At 36.3% G+C, this 13,309-nt stretch overlaps 1 protein-coding gene across 15 annotated transcripts in view; it reads left to right on the top strand.

Moving 5' to 3' along the window:
- The window catches only part of ADD1 (adducin 1), a 63,318-nt gene that overhangs the window by 4,302 nt on the left and 45,707 nt on the right, over window positions 1-13,309 (top strand). The window contains exon 1 of one of the 15 annotated variants that reach the window (XM_010402001.3): window positions 4,389-4,647. The exons of the other annotated variants lie outside the window; for them this stretch is intronic. The gene's annotated coding sequence lies outside the window, so the exon portion shown is untranslated. Of the gene's footprint in view, window positions 1-4,388; window positions 4,648-13,309 lie in introns of those variants that run through there. 15 annotated transcript variants of the gene reach the window in all.

Below are 13,309 nucleotides of genomic sequence, written 5' to 3'. Positions count from 1 at the left end.
TTAATTGACTAATGTATTGGGGTTTGTCTTTTTTAAATAACTGATTTTTGTGCCATATGTTATGTATGATTTTCAGATCTAGACTCAGAAAGTCTGAAAAAATAAGGAGTAAAATATTTCAGAGTTTTGAGATTTTGTTTTTCTTTCATATACCTAATTGAATTGCTGTAAAGGGGTCATGGAAACAGTAGTAAATGCAGTTAATCAGTAACGCTTTATGGTATTTTTGATACTTTCAAGTCAAATGAGTAGATGAATGTTGCGATATGGTTATGCTCCAAAGACTAGGGGGCAAGAAAAAAAATCATCTAGGTTTTTGGTTGAAATCAGTAAACAGGTAAAAGCAACTTTGGATTAAATACTGTAATTTGACTTGGAGCCCTAAAAACTTAGTTTTTTGGGGGGTTGTTTTTGATGTTTTTTTCACAAATTTCAAATTTGTTGTATTGTTTTTTATGCTTTTTGTTTTTATCTTGTTTTAGATCTTGAATCTTGAAAGGTCTGATACACTATTTCAGTTCATTTATAGCTTATGCCAGGTTAAACTGGAAAGTGTTGAGGAAAACCTTGACCCATGAGAACTGTCTTCTGTTTTTTCTGTTGGCTGTTTGTGTTGTTTTTGTTGTTTGGGGATTTTTTTGTGGCAGTTTTGTGTGTGTGTTACACACGACTGAGCATTAAGTGACTGTTAGTGAATTGTGACTGTGGAGATGGATAAAGCATACCGTGAGTTTAGTGTTTTAACAGATGAAGCAATTTCTTTAGGTATTGTCAGTGCAAAGTATTGATGAAAATCTATTAAGTATGTACACTTGTGAAGCATCCATTCCACCTAAAAATCATCATCGCTGCTGTTGTGTATTAACTGAGAGGTGCTGTATACTTGGCTTTTTTCTCTGAAAGATCTTGTCTAGCAAAGCTTTGTGTGGTGACCTTGAATCAGCACGGCTTAAAGTATTCCAGAGTTGAAGGGACTTACCTCATTTTTGTCTTCAACTTCTGAACCTGTTAGCTATATCCAGCTAAATTTAACAGGAAAATGGTGACTTCAAGCATAAAAGGTTTCTGCCAGTAATGAGATATGATGGCCAAACTTGTGCCCCCACTGAGAGAGGGGCATGGCTCCTGATTTGTTCTGAAAAGCAGGAGCATGTGGCTGTGTAGGTGTCACACACTTGCCGGCCAGTCAGGGTATGGGTAGCTCTGAGCCAGTCCAAATGTATTTTTGCCACTTGTGTGGCCAGCCTTGGTGAACCAGTGCTCAGATGAGGGGAGGAGTGAGCATGGCACTCATGCAGGATGTAGGGGGGAACATGAGAACTTAAAAAGGATAAATAGGGAAGCATATGAGACTTCAGTTAGTAGGAAATAAAGTTTCATTAGTTTTGTCATTTTTTTGTAGTTGTTTTCAGTTACTGAAAGGGTTTTCATGATTTTCAGGTAAAATTCTGCACAGCTAATGTGTCACTTTATTTTTAAATGTCATTTCAAATTTCCATGTGATTTGAATAACAGATTCAGTGTAAAGCTCAAGATTCTATTTTGATTCCAAAGTAAATTTTCTTTCCTTACTGTGGATATTATTTTTAAGTCTACTAGTACACAGCAAAGTGTGGGGTTTCTTGGGTTTGTTTTTTTTTTTCTTTCCCCACTCTCTTGGGCTTAGGGTAAAATTTAGTAGATGGAGAGTCTTCAGAGATATTATGGTAATTTCAGTTATAACTGATAACTTAGAAGCATTTCAGAATAAATTTGTCTTTTATGGGTGGATTTAGGATAAAGTGGTGTTTGTTTTTGTAAATTATTTTTCATGAAGTGTTGGTGGCCAAAAGTATACAGTTAAAATTTATTTGGATATGTAGAATGTTTATGGTAAAGTATTACAATGGTTTCGAATCTATTAATAGGCAGAAAAAATAAATTAATAATAATCTTAGATGTTTACTTAGATCTCAGCTGTACATATAAATATATGGCTTTTTCCCTGTTTACTTATAAAGGGACTTTGGTAAAAAGTTAGTAACTTCTTTAGAGCTTTCGCAAAGCAAGCAAATCATACATGAGTTGGATAGAGAGAGATAAGGTATCTGTCCTTAATCCAGAGGAAAGTGGTTTCATCTCTTATGTGTCAAGGAAGGTTGGTGAGTGGATTTCTATGCCTTGGACTCAGGACCATCCTGTTGTTCTCTGATTTTGCTGCTACTTGTAACTGAATGTCTGTCTGCTGTGTGGTTTTCCAGGTTGCTTTCAATCTGCTTTAGAACTTGCACTGATCTTGACAGTGCTGAGTTGTGTGGACCATCTTATACTGAGTTTCTCTCCTCTCTCCTGGAAGGAGTGTTTGTGATTGCAGCGTAGGGTAACAATTTTGACAGGTTGGATGTCCACTTCTAGATCTGCCATAGTCTTTATTGTTGACCTGGGACACTTTCTTTGACTCAGTTCCAGTCTGTTAATGGAGATGTTGGTTTAAGGACAAGGAAAGGCCAGTGAAGATGCCTATGCTCTTGCTTCACACCAGTGGAATGATATTTCTTACTGTATCCTCCTATTTTCCCTCACTGCAGAATCTTGGGGAGGAGCCAAGAGCAGGGAACACAGTGAACAGTTTGCTACACAACTTGGAAGAAGGTAGTCTCTCAAACTGTCCTCTGGGCTGCCCAGCCACCAGAAAATAAAGAGCATTTTGGCAGCTGGTCAATGAAAGCCAGAAGTGGTGAACAGAAGGCTGGGAAACATGCTTAAAATCTGAATGTCAGCCAGGAAAGCTGGACTTAGGCAGTCTTGCAAATTATGAGGGCAGGCTTATTAATTGAACGTTCTGGCTGGTGGAAAAGTTGCCTAAGGCTTAGAGTCTTTATGGGTCAATATTTACCACTAAAGTGAGGAGACAACTCTCCACACCTCAAGCAAAGCATACAATGTCAAAAATAAGCCTTTGTAGCTGCATTTGCCACTTCAAATAAGCCTTTGTAACTGCATTTGCCACTTCAACTGCAGGTTCAGTGGCTTTGGAATCCTATGTAATATGAGTGGGTTAAAGCATGGAGATAGCTGCTCTCCCCAAAAGACAGACACTTCTATTTTTCTTGCTTTTTTCATCAGTCATTAATATAAGTGTATGTATGTGTCCATTTTGTATTTAAGCATTTATTAAAACAGCTCCAAAATACAAAGAAAGTTAAAGATTGCACAATTTAAAAATGTGTGAGTAATTAGTTACTTAGGTTATCCTGGGTTTGTTTTTCAGAATATGACTTTTTTAAAGAGCTTAAGCTTATTTCTACATTCCTTGATTTTTGGGGCGTTACGTCATTACTGTGCTCGCATATGTTGTTGAAATATGTTAGTTCTGTACCAACTGTATTTTCAGTAATTCATTACAGCCTCAAGTCAAATCACTTTCAGTAGTGTAGGTACTCTGGTCACTTAACAAGAACGAGGCAGATTTCAAATGGCTCTTTTTCTTTGCAGACCTTTAATCAGAACTGGACACCTTCCTAAATAATTCTGTTATTAGTTACTGGTATGAAGACGTGTTGTGATACCAAATATATATTTTATGGTAGAAGAAAAAGGTGAGGTAATTCAGTCTGGAATGTTGTAATTGCTACTTTGTTTCTTGTACTACAGTTTTTGCTTGTTTAATTTAGTCCTTAATTAGATGTGTTTATCATTAATGAATAGGATGAATTCAGTTAATTTGATTGAAACTCAAATCTAAATTTATTCTTTCAAGGATTTGATGATCTGAGAGAGTAATCTGGTAGTTTTCCCCTCCCTCCTCTCTGTTGCTATAGTAATCCTAAATTTGAACCTTGTTTCTGCAGACCTTTTCTTTCCCCCCTTCAAGTGAGTTTTGTAATAGCTGTGCAGTTTGTTCTCAAGCCAAAATATTGATAATACGGGTTTTCTTGTAGCTTTATTTTTTTCATTTGGCTGTATCATTTGAGATGAAGTTGAAATTAAACAGCTTTAATTTGCCTTTTCTTTTTCTAGCTCTGGAGAGGCTTTGTGGCATTAATTTTTTTATTCATGTTTTAGACAAACATTGTTTAGGGAAAAACAAGAAAAAAAGGCTCAATTAAAGCAAAAAAAAAAGACGTAAATGTGTCTGAGTGTCATGGAAAGCTGTGTGTAATTGTAATTGCAGAAGTGAACATTCAAATTGCAAAGTCCATAAGTAGTTTAGCATCCAAATGTTCTTGCAATTCCAGTTTTACAGCAGTGTTCAGGGCTTATTTGATGAGGTGCTTTCGGCTACTTCTGGCATGGCTGAACTTCTGATACAGCAATAAATGCAGGTAATTCTGGCAGCTGTATAAAATATTTATGCTCTTACTAAACTTTTATTTTTTTTTTTTTTTCCAGATAGAAAAAAGTGGTGATACAAGATCTAACAGGGTTGATAGTAAATTGAAAAGGAGCATCAGGAGTAAGCAGAAAACCTGAATAAGACTCTTCACATGCCTTGTCAGGAAGCACGGGGATAATGAAATAAGACTAAAAATAATTCAGATACTTGTGAAAGACTACATGAAAGTTTGCCTTAATTTTCAGTGAAGACGTTTTGAACATATGCACATAAGTCATACTGAAGTGAGGTTATAAAAACTATTTCCATAAAGTCCAACTTGCATGGTGCAGGTTAGTGGAATTATGTGACATTTACTCTGCAATTTTGAAGTAGGTGACGTGTGTAATTAGAGGCTCAGTTTCAAGAATTGTTATTAAATGGCAAGGCAGAAGGGTATTGGGTAGCTGGAGAACAATGTTAAGAGGAAAAGGTGATTTGGGATAGTAATTGCATCATTAGTGTGACCTTAATATACAGAGATTTGTTTAAATTTAGAAAGAAAAGCTGTTCCGTGTGGAGGTAAGATGAAAAGGGTATGAAGTGATAGAGCTCTTAACAGAGGAAGATTTGTCAGAGAAATCTAACACCTCTTTTTTGTAAGATCCCTGACTTCTTGGAGAGGATACATGGTTAGAGCTGACCTCTTTAAACTTAAAAGTCATATAATGTGCAACATGATTCTCTATAAAAACTAGAGGGATGTTTTTTGTGACAATTGATTTTAAATGGTGACAGGATGTGTCAAGTATGGATAGAACTTGATGACTAGAGATGATGTGTTGGAACTATGTAAATAGTGGACTTTGTCAAGGATCAGTTTCAAGATTTAGTATTTTCGTTAAAATCATTTATCCATTCCTTCTTCTCATGCCAATCTCATGATTTTCATCAGATGTCAAGCAATGTCAGTACAAAAGAAGGTTTTGCACAGAACAAAGTTGAGACCTTAAGACATGACCAGTAGGAAAAGGAGTCGTATTAAATAGCATTAAAAGAATTGTAATACTTCAGGATGACAAACTGATCAAAGTTAGCAGTGAAGATCAGTATGAGGATAACAAGTACACTGTTGTTGCCGTGCTAGTATTTTTCTTTAAAGAAGTAAAGTGGTATTGACTCTTTCGGGTACTGGTGAAAGCTTATCTGAAATACTGGATATAATTCCTATCACCCACCCTCAAGTAAAAAGGACATTTGGACTAAAAGAGGTCCAGAGTCTGATTCCTGGAACTCAGAGAGTGTCTTGTTTGATCTGGGGAAGTATGGAAGAGGTAGCTCTTCATAAAAACAAGTGAAACAACACATGTGGGTAAAAAGAGCTTTTTATGCTTGAGGTATAAGAACAAATGGGTATAAACCATCCAAGAATAAACCTAATCTGGAAATTAGAAAAGATGGTTCCTAAGCAACGGAGGCATAGGAGTCTGCAACAGCCTTCCCTTAGGAGTAGTGGAATAAGGCTCTGTTTAAGATGGAGCTGGTTAGCTTATATAAGGGGGAGGGGGAGGGGATATAATGTAGTTTTCCACTCTACCTTGGGATTTGAACTGCTTGACCCGGAATATCCGTTTGTTCCCATGATTCCTGTCTTTAGTTAAAGAGGATACAGTAACTTGACCAGATACTGCCCAGACACCAGTGGGTAGAGGGATGGTCTCTTTCTTGGACAAGTGCACCAGTTGCATTCTGAGGTATAGAAATGCTGTCATTAGGAGGTATAGAGTTACTATCAGGGGATAGTAATTGTTAGACAAGTAGGATGTTTTAAATATTGTTTAATGGAATATGCTACATTGTATTTTTTCTAGTGGCTATATGTTGAGTTTTGTCTTAAGAAACCCCATGTCAACACAGCATAATTCAACAGGTTTCGTAATGAGTGCTGTATTGTTTTCTTCTCATTTTGTCCTGTGGGGTTGAAGGAAGCTTCCCACAGCATGTGCACAGCTACGTCATTGTCTTCATATTTCTCTGAGAATTCTCCTTTGAGCTGCTTTAAAAAAACTCCCATTGGTGCAAACTGAAGGGTTGATGTGGTGAAAACACTCTACACCATGTTGCTGTGTGTTGCCCTGTTGTTCCTGTGTATTGTCCTAAGACACTATCCATCTAATAAAATTGGAATGTTATTTTTTAGGAAGCATTGTGCTTTTGATTGCACTGAGAGACAGTCCTATATCTCTGCCTTTTAGAAACTGGTGGTTTTGGAGGAGACTTGACAAAGAAAGGGGTTCTACTGTGTTCTCCCTGACAGAAGGACACTAATTGGCAAATTGAGAAATTAATGTTGCCAGAGGTTGCAATATTTTTCTAATTTATTCAATTGTCAAGACATGTTAAATCATGATTTAATTCCTGCTGAGGTACTTCAGACCCAGGAGGGAACTTGTAAACACTCATTTGTGCAATTGTTTCATTTATATCAGTAGCTTGTATTACTGGATGTGTTTTTATATGTGCAGAAATACAGTAACTACTTTGTATTTTTCTCTTCTCCATCTCTGTTACTTATTTGTTCTAAATGTTCATCTAGAAAGCTTCATTTTAGGAAGGAAGTTCAAGCATGGAAAGTAGTTAGGTTAGGACAGGTTGGAAATTTAATGATGTTTGAAAAGTTCCTTCCTGACTGTGCTTAATGTATTTTATTGACTTCCCTTCAGCTGTTAGTTGAATTTCCTGTTGATTTTTTGGTCCAAATAATTGCCAAAGTAGTGTCTAGCCCTCTCTGTGTGCTAAAATTATTTTTCTTAATTCAGAAATTTAACAGTATTTTAATGTTTTCAAAACTAATGTAGAAGACTAAGAACCAGATCTTATCCCTTTAAATTGCTGTATTCACACTTAATGATTAATATGAATGGTAAAGAATTCCATGTGTATAACATCAATGACTTAAATGGCAATTTGCACATGTTTAAGTGTTAGTGTTGGCTAAGTTACATCCCAAAATACAATTTTGGGAGAACAGTGATTGACAGTTAAATAATAGTTAATACTTTAGAGCTTGAGTGTTCATTGTTATGCAAATATTGACTAAATAGCATTTAACCTGTTTTATTATTTAGACATTCTGTCTTGTCATTTACTGTGGAACAGGTGTGGACTAGAGAGAGTCTCGTGTGTTTAAAAAAAAAAATCCAAAGTCTGAAACTGTTAGTCAGTAGTCTCCAGAGCATGGATAACTTAGCAGATGTCATCTTAAAACTCTTCTAATGAGGAGAATTTGTTTATGAATACTGGCATTTTGAAAGAATGTATTAATGTGTGTGCAGTAAGAAAACTGTACAAGGTGATTATATTCACTTTTTATTCTTAAAGTATGCTTTTCAATTAGACTGTATAGGATTTATCATGGTAACTGAAAAGGTGTCAGATTAAAATAAATGTTACTGCCTTGGAGTAATAGAAATAATTACTGGGAAGTCAAACAACTTTTTTCCTAATTCGCTTAACGCACATGACATTGGAAACTTAACAAGTTCCTGATTCTGGTGAACCGGGTAATATGTTAGTTAACTGATAATATATTATTAAACACCAGAGAGGAGAAAAAGCTTTCTGGCTGTATAATCATTTTTAGATTTTTATTTTTTCTTTTTGATTCTTTTGTCTGTCAAAATTGAAGCAGAGTATTGCTCAGTTGTCTTAAATTGAAATAATCTTTTATTTATTGTGTGGTCTAGAATAGCATTCCCTTCAGATGTGGCCTATCCTATAGCCAGTTCTGATAGGGATGCAGTCGATATTGGAATAATTTGTAATTTCAGCAGCATGTTCAGATCAGGCATTTTGGTCTCTTATTTAATGAGAGTCATGTCAACTTTTTTTTAGTATTGTGTCTTGTTAGCTGGTGCCACTTTTTTTTAAAGTAACTTTACTTAGAGGTAATTTTTTGTGTTGGCACTGTGCCTCACAAACACATAAAATCTTAACTGTTTTATAAAGTGAAGGTGCATGTTGATATGCAGTTTGATCTTTGGAGGATAAACTAGACAAATCTTATTTCCCTCTCTTCCCCCAAAAAAGTGTGTGTATATCCTTTCCAAGACTTGTTGGATTAGATCAGTGTCCCTGTGAAAAAATGTTAAGGTTTGTCTGGTGGGGAGGGTAGGGTCTGTAGCACTTGCGCAGAACGGATTTTCAATAAGGAGACACAGTGCAGTGATTGGACAATGGGCTGTTTGGCTTTTGTTACCATGAATTTCTTCCTAGGTTATGAAAGTTCTAGAAAATGGAAACAAGTTATATTTGAGGTAACAGCCTTGTGTAGCTTGCTTGAGACTTGGAGGAGAGCAGGGAACTTGAGGATGACATAGAGAATGTTCAGGGGTAAGGTTGGTAAGAGACTCATGAGTAAGAATTATTTAAACTACTGAGATACATTGCTATGTGTGTCATTGAATATCTTCATAAAACCATCTGAATTTTATCAATATTGATAGAGGTTCAAGAGATTAAAGGGGAAAAAATGAAGTATTATCTGTTTGTTATCTGATAGATCTATGAAATTCTGTAGTGTCTGATACTAGCAGGAAATATAATAGTGGGCAAGTATGACAAAGGAGGTAAAGTGAAGGTTGGTTTAGTTTGGAGAAGACAGATGAGAGAAACTGAAGTAAATAGAAAAATACATTGATCCAGTAAGGTCAGAAACAGGTTTAAAAATCTGGATTGCATTATACAGGAGATTTCTCTAAGATTTTTTTACGCAAACTATATTTACACACTTTAAAAAAAGTCACATTCTGTCTTAGCCAATGGGACTTTTTGCTATGAGGTATTGTTACAGTCAAGAGTTTAGCACAGTGCAAAATAAGGTTATACGTTTTATATCAGTTTTGCCTGGAATGTTAGAACATAAGTAACTTTTGTCATGATGTAAAGCATAAATCAATACATTGCTGCAAGTGTCTGTGTGTTATTCTGTTCTTAAAATTGCACATTGCCCATAGTTAATCAGGGTATTTGGAGAGTTAAACCATTAGTATGTGTTTGACAGGTTTTGCCCCTTTAGACAAAGTTTTGACATTTACTTACAAAATCCCAAATGGTTTTGACTCTGACAGCTACAGAAAGTCTTTATATACAAAAAAGAACACTACAGAATCTCTTCCTAATGAAATCAGGGCAGTTGACTAAATAAGTGTCAGGCTTAATATTTGAACAGTAGAATTGCCAGGCTTGTTTTGGTTTAAAAAAAAAGAGAAAACTTTAAGATCTGAATCTACCAATTTCTAGCTTCAAAGTAGCTGAAGTTGAATGGCCAATGTAAATAACATATATCTTGTGTGGGGACTTCTGGGACAGATTTCATAGAATGTACTGAGTTTTGGATATACATAGAGAGGTAACTTAAAAATGGGATAGTAAATGTCATTAATCATGGGGTCCTATAGAATACATTTTTGTAAGATTTCTGTTGGATTTCATATGCTTTGTTAGATGCTTTGTTACTAAACAACTCTGACAAAGTGGGAGTTGCTTGGGGCCTAATATGCATTTAAGTATGTGGACATGTTAGATCCTATTGAAATCCCTTCAGGGCAGGAACTTCTGTTGAAGAGATGTAGTGCAGGTTTGGATTGGTGGGGCTTGTTTACAAGTTCCCTCGCCTGCTCTGTCCAGCAGCTCCCAGCATGGCCACACAGGCAGATGTGTAGACTCAGCCTTGTGGCCAGCAGAGTGTGGGGATGGCTTCCCACAAGGAAGAGTGAAAATAATACTGTGCTCTGGAGAAAGCATGAAATACTTCGATTATATGGAAGAAAGACTTAAAGAGTAGATTTTTGTACATATGAAATACTACTGTCATAAAAACAAATACCACCGTTCAGCTTTAATGCAAGTGATTGTTTCCATTTGACACAGTTGTTTAGCTCATCTCCTTGGAGAGCTGCTTACCAATTCCTAAGGTTTTGTTGAGATCAGCTGGACTTCACATGGGCAGAAACTGCTGGCCTGTATCCAGCTGCACGCTGTTTGGGAAATAGCTTTAAAAGCTGGGTTTAGAATTCTGGCTTTGAATGCTGCATACATGTCACGGTGCTTTGCAATTTTTGATGCCAGTGGCCTCTCAATGAACTTGAAAGAACTGCACATACATATTTTGGCAATAAAACAGTGGCAGTTGGGTTTCTAGAAAGAGTTCATTTTACAGCTTGAGTCAGGAATGAAAGTACCTAGTGCCACGTGAATTATTCAGGATCATTGTTTGACTCCCAACTGATTTGACACATCTGTGTATCCTTGATGTTCATTATTTTAACTTAAATTTTTGTTTCTGGAATTATAAGCCCCATGCTGGCTGGGTGTGATTTTTTTAGAACACAGTGGGGAAAAGTCTCTGGTCACTACTAGTCAGACATAAACAGGAATACTGGTACTGTATTTTTAGAAGTTGTCTTGATATTTCTAGTGGTGAGGTTGAAGGATGAGAGTACATCTTGTCTATGGATAGAGGAATTGTTGCTTGGATAGGGATCTGAATAAAAAACAATAAAAAAGTGATACTATAGTCAGTGGAGTTGTTTTTAGACAAACAATAACTAGACGTATGTAGAAACACTGGTTTTTTTCTATTGATCTTCAAATGTTTGTCAACTAAAATAATCCCTGCCTAAAGATAGTCTTTGAAATGAACATTATCCATCCATAATCTGGAAGCAGGGTTATGTGTAGAATAGGGGCCTCTCGTGTTTTACATTAGGACTTGAATTCAATAAGTGCACAATGCCCAGAAGCACAATTTCAGTTTTGTTCTTTTGGGTTTAGTAATGGTTTTAAATTAGTTTTGTAGAACATTAAAGCCATGCAAAACTGTTGTGATCTTTGGATACTTTGGTGTGCATGTCTGTCTTTCGGTAATATTTTGGTATGGGTTAAAAAATAAAGAAATAGATCTAGTAGGAAGTGTGAGAATGGCTGCAATTCCTGAAATGTTGAAGTCCGGGCTGCTTGTGGTTCTGAAAGTGACTTCACTTAAAATGGCCACTAAATACTGCATTTGCGTGGTTTGCAGTGACTGGAGAAACTGGACTGTTGCTTTTCTGCCCAGATATAATTCTGAAACCCTGCAGAGCAGAGTAAATAACATCTTTTTGCCACTGTCAGGTGGAAACAATGAGAATCTGAGCTGAAAGAGAAAATCTGGGTTTGCATGATGTTAATTTATGCAGCCTTATTCAGTTGGGTAATACTTGCCTGACAAGGGAGACGGCACAGTCAGGAGGATGGTTTTCTCATGGTGTTTCATCTGTTACCATGTGGGTGTACACGACCCTTGAGGTTTACCCAGAAGTAGGAAACTGCATAATTTTGGGGTGGGGAGCACATTCACACTTGCTTGTGAAAAAGAAAAACATACATAAGCTGCTCCTAAAATAGAGTTCGTAGGGGTTTCTTGACATGCTATTTCCTAATACGGAAAGAAGAACAATCTAATGCAGGAAAATGAGTTCCAGTAACACTTCAATTCATAGTTGATGTATTTTAATCTGTAGATTAAAGTCATCAGGAACATTCTGAGAGATGGAAAAGAGAATGGTCTTGGCTTTGGGAGCTGTGCAATGACATGAACTTTGTCTTACTGTCATTTCTGAGACTTCTGTGAAGGTAGTGTTAATATCCTTGGTAAAGGGCATGTATTTTAAACACTCTCCAGAAATTTTTAGTGCACGGTGGATGAAAGATGGTGTAAACCACGGTCTTCCTAAAATTTTTCAGCTACCTGGAGGATTTACAAATACCCAATTAAGCACTATGTAAAGTAATTTATTTGAATTTGGATATGCCTTGGCTGTTAGCTATCTATTTGGAAATAGAATGACAATGCATATGTGAAGTTCACATTTCAAAGCTGTTTTTATGTGCAAGTGCAGTATAAAATTTCACATGGAAGGTTTATGTCAAGATTAATACTTAGGTTTGCATTCTCCAGAGATAGGTGTTTCCTCCTGCATACAGACATTTAAAACTCTCTCTGGTCCTACTGTGGTAAGAGAATAAATTGTGTCATAATTTGTGTCATTTTCTATCTCTCTCTCCCTCCCCCATCAAGACTGGGAAGTACTATAAAAGAACTGGGGGGGGGGGGGGGGTGCCACTTAGAAAAGCCCAAGTGGAACGTGAAGGAGAAAGTAATGAAAAATTCAACATCTCTGCTGCCTTCATCTGCCTGATTCAAGCCTGCTTGAACTCTCTAGTCTTCATATTAAGCTTCTACCTTATTTATGTACTTTGATTCACTGTCTTCTTGCTTGAACTGGTAACACGCCCATCCATAACATTTGTGCTGCTTATATATCAAAGTTGCTGGTTGCAGCAGAATGCGTGCATACTCTCTAATCATGGAGCAATTTCTGAGTTACTTGGATACTCTGCCAGAAAAAAATTACAGAATTCATGCATCTAGTAATGAATATTCAGGTTAGTTTCATCTCAAAAATCTCAACTAACAGGTCTCATAATAATGAAGGGTTTTTACTTGGGAGGCATGTGTTGTAGGTTCTCCAAAGTTATAGGTATATCAGTCATTAATTTGTCAAGAAACTTGAATTTCTCCTTCTGGCAGTTGCCAAGTGGTGGCACATTCTGGTACTTAGCCTCTTCATCCTTCTTTGTGTGCTCTCCTAATTTTTTGGAGCAGCTACACTGATTCTTTATAACTTTATTAACATTTCCTGAAAAACTTAAGGAAATTAATGTAATTCTTAAATTTGATCATGAGGGATTATTACATAATTTTGAGTAGCAAAAAATGCTGCCAGAGTATACTTAAGATTTATGATGTCCTTGCCTAATAAACCTATCAACAGAATGTGATATTGTATGAAAAAGGACAGGTTTAGGCTACCTCTGATTCAAGTGAAAATTTCATCATGAAGTATAAGATCTTAAAAAAATCTTAAAAAAAAGAGTCAAATTCTCTGAAAACTAATTATCACTGTTGATGGA

Source organism: Corvus cornix, chromosome 4 (genome assembly GCF_000738735.6).
Source record: "Corvus cornix cornix isolate S_Up_H32 chromosome 4, ASM73873v5, whole genome shotgun sequence".
In the NCBI taxonomy this organism is placed as follows: domain Eukaryota; kingdom Metazoa; phylum Chordata; class Aves; order Passeriformes; family Corvidae; genus Corvus; species Corvus cornix.
The sequence above is the reverse complement of the archived record's forward strand: the minus strand, read 5'-3'. Positions and strand labels throughout refer to the sequence as shown.